Raw genomic sequence first — 4,356 nt, 5'->3', positions numbered from 1 at the left:
GCTGTCTATTTGGCATGTCAGAAATCATTAAAGGATACGGAGGAGGCAGCCAAGGATCCTCAAAGGTTCGGATATTCTCACCAGTACCCACAGCCCAATTAAGACCTTTTTCAACAATCTTTTGGCCTTCCAGTATGCTCCTCCATCCCCAAGAAGGTAAGACTCCAATTCCTGCCGTTATAGCATTACCATTGCTAAAGTATTTACCTCTTAGGATTTTGGATAATAAGGAAGTAGGCTATGTTACAAGTCGCCAAAACTATTTGCCTAAAAGCGCCAGATTTTGGATTCTGAGATCTTTAAATCTAAGGCCTCCTTCTTTTCGTGGGCGAGTCATAGTGTCCCAGCTAATCCAAGCCATCCGCCTTTCAGAACCTTTTTGTCCCCACCAGAACTGAGAAAGTAGAGAGTGAATTTCCAAAATTAAACCATCAAGCAACTTGAAGCAAGACAATGTATAAAATGCTTTCATAAGAATTTAATAAATGCAGGATATTTAAACATGCTTCAGGATTAGCCTTACAGAATAAGATGGAATCATCAGCAAATAGGAGGTGGTTGACCTTGGGACATCGCCTATGTATCTGAAGACCTTGAATTAGTCTGTTTTGTTCTGCCTTGTGTAGCAAGAAGGAGAGACCTTCTGCACAGAAAAGAAAAAGATAGGGGGATAGAGGATCTCCTTGTCGAATACCTCTATTTGGTTTGAAGAAACCATAAGGTTGTCCTTCCACAATAACAGAATAAGAAACAGTTGTCACTAATTCTCGAATCCACATGATCCACCGGGAGTCAAAACCAAACTTCTCTAATATAAACCAAAGAAAGTGCCATTCCACCCTATCATATGCCTTACTCATATCTAATTTTAGCGCCATTTCATTTTCAAGACCCCATTTTTTTTGTTCTTCAAGTAATGCATACACTCGTGAGCAATTAGGATATTATCAGAGATTAATCTGCCTTTAATAAAAGCACTCTGCGTAGGGCTAATTAGTCTATTCATCATACCCTGAAGCCTATGTACAAATACTTTGGAGATAATCTTGTAAAAGACTGAGGATAGGCTTATTGGTCTTACCTGAGTCATATCTTTAGCATCAGAAATATTGGGAATAAGACAGATCTGAGTGTGGTTAAAACCTTTCAAGATTCTGCCCCCAGAAAAGAAGCTCTTAACTACTCGAAACACATCACCACTAAGTATGTTCCAGAAGCTTTGAAAAAATTTTGCTGTCATACCATCATCTCCTGGAGCACTTTGAGGATGAATGCTAAATGTTGCGCGTTTCACTTCCTCCATAGTCACTGGTCTTTGAAGCCTACGGTTCATGTGAGCTGTAACCTTAGGTTCAAAATCAGTAAACAGAGGTTCAGGGTTCTCATGACAAGTGGAGGAAAATATGTCCTTGAAATAAGATTCAGCCACAAAAGCAATTCTAGCATTTGAAGTAGCCACTTCACCATCACTGCCAGTTAGTTGCCAAATTCTATTCCTTCAGGTTCGATTTCTAAATTTTTGATGGAAGAAAGCTGTATTCTGATCACCAGATTTGAGCCATTTGACTCTAGACTTATCTTTCCAATAAGATTCCTCATTTTGCAATGCTTTTTCAAGTTTGTCCTCTATTTCTGAAATGATGTCGCCTCCATGAATTCCTGCTAAACGAAGTTCCTCTAATTCCGATTGTAGTAAATCAATCTCCACCTTCAAATTAGATCTGTGTTCTTGCTGCCATCTGACAATCTTATGCCGACAACGCTTTATTTTTTGAGCTAGGATATACATGGCTGAACCATCAATCTGTTCATGCCAAACCTCTCTAACAATCTGCCTTATTTCATCATTGGAACACCATCTTTCTTGGAATTTGAATCGGCGTTTAGATATCTCAGTTCTCGGATTAGAGTCTAAGAGAAGAGGGGCGTGATCCGAGCCTGATTCTGACAGTCTAAGAACCGTTGCATTGGGATAGAGTTGCTGCCAATCAACTCCTACCAAGAATCGGTCCAGTCTTTCCTATATCAACTCATCGCCCCTCCGTCTATTTGACCAAGTGAATGGTCTTCCGACCATATCAATATCAATCAGGGAATTATCATCAATAAAACTATTAAAGGTTTCAATAGAAGAAGGAGATTTAGCACCCCCACCTTCTTTCTCCAATTGATTAGAAATGGCATTAAAATCTCCCATTAACACAACCTTACCATCGAACTATTGGGTGACTGAAGTTAATTCAGCAAATTGAGCCATTCTATGTTGATCATTTGAACTGAGATAAACACCTAGAACACCATAGGGATCATTAGAACCAGCTGTCAGAACTGATGCCGCAATGAAAAATCTACCATGCTGTAAAATCTGAACAGTGCAACCATTCCTCCATGCCATTGCCAAACCCCCTGATAATCTATCCGGATCCACAATAAACCATTCCTTGAAACCACAAGATCTTAGTTTTCCTTCAACTTGTCGAAATTATTTTTTTGTTTCACAGATAAAACCAACCTCGAGGGAGTAGGATTTACAAATCCCTCTAAGATTGTGAATTGTTAGGGTCTCCCTAAACCTCGACAATTCCACGAGAGCAGTTTTATATTTCTATGGGTGCCACTTGAAGGCTGGCACCCTCCACCGTCATAGCAATTAAATCAAATAAGATATTGAGACTTAATTCAATTCGATACACTTTATATTAAACACAATACAAAGATTTAATTTAATTTCTCTTTTCCAATTTCTATCTCTCAGTCTTAGTTTTTATTTCAAAAATAGACTTAATTCTAACTCCAAAAACATAAATTTATTAATGAAAAATATAACTTAGAGTACCTGACACAGAGTATTAATGAGCGGACATATTTGTGATATCTTCTAATGGTGTTGTCATATTAGTTGGACCACTCGATATGTCAATTTATTTTCCTCGTCTAATACTCTCTTGGTAACTGGCGGCCTCTGTTCTTCGCTCATGTTTTGTCTTCATCGACTGTCATAGACTTGCCAAGTCGATCGACCACTTCCGTTGATATCCCGTCAACTGTAATTAATCAAAACAAACATATAAACATAGTTTTACACTTTTATTTAATGACGAAAAATAAATTATATTACGTTTTACGTCATATCTAGATGAAGTGAGAATGATGCATGAGAAGATGGATGAAAAACGAAGGAAGTTTTTCTATTATACAGTAATAGTAATGTGAAGTGAGAGAGAATAAGGAAAAAAAGAGATAATTATAGAAGTTACGTAGATTTATGAGATAAGCGAGAACGTGAATGAAGATGAGGTAGTGGGAGTTCTGTAACATGGAATAACTGACGTATATTGGGATAGGTTATTAGGAAGGATAAAAGTGGAAAAAAAATTTGGACACCAAAACAAGTTTTGTCATTATATATTGTTATAGATGAGAAGATGGATGAAAAACGAAGGAAGTTTTTCTATTATGCAGTAATAGTAATGTGAAGTGAGAGAGAATAAGGAAAAAAGAGATAATTATAGAAGTTACGTAGATTTATGAGATAAGCGAGAACGTGAATGAAGATGAGGTAGTGGGAGTTCTGTAACATGGAATAACTGACGTATATTGGGATAGGTTATTAAGAAGGATAAAAGTGGAAAAAAAATTTGGACACCAAAACAAGTTTTGCCATTATATATTGTTATAGATATATTGTAATTATTTATTTTGTAACGAGTACAACTAAAATTTTAATAACAATTATTAAATTAAACATTGTTACGATGAGTACTATAAAATTTATAATGTACTCGTTACTAACCTATCACATAATAAAAATTTTTAAACTTTATAAAATGTAATTTTTTTTCATACACTCGTATTATCAAACTAATTGAATTCGATTTAGCATTGCCTCCATATAGATATAATTGTTGGTGTATTAAAATAATTGCATGGATTATATTTATACTATAGAATTCACGTTCAACTAATATTTATAATTTTTTTTATATTATATAGTATTTTTTTCTAATATTTTTGACAAATATTTCACTAATATTTTTTCTAAAATTTTTGACAAATATTCCATAATTCGAATTAACATGCTTCGAATTACTGAGTCAATATACCGGGTACTAGTTCGAATCAGTCCAATTCGAACTAGTATGTGAGTTTGTGTGTGTAATTTGAATCACCTTATTCGAATTAGTGTATAATTCGAATCAAGTTAATTCGAATTAGTGCTTGAGTGCGTGTGTAATTCGAATCAATGTGATTCGAATTACTGTGAGTGTGTAGTTCGAATTAGACTAATTTAAACTATATAAAAATGTGCTCTTGGTGGATCCTTGTAACGTTTTTTTTTTTTTTTTCCAATGCATA

The sequence above is a fragment of the Arachis ipaensis genome, chromosome B03 (assembly GCF_000816755.2).
Source record: "Arachis ipaensis cultivar K30076 chromosome B03, Araip1.1, whole genome shotgun sequence".
Taxonomy (NCBI): Eukaryota; Viridiplantae; Streptophyta; class Magnoliopsida; order Fabales; family Fabaceae; genus Arachis; species Arachis ipaensis.
The sequence above is the reverse complement of the archived record's forward strand: the minus strand, read 5'-3'. Positions refer to the sequence as shown.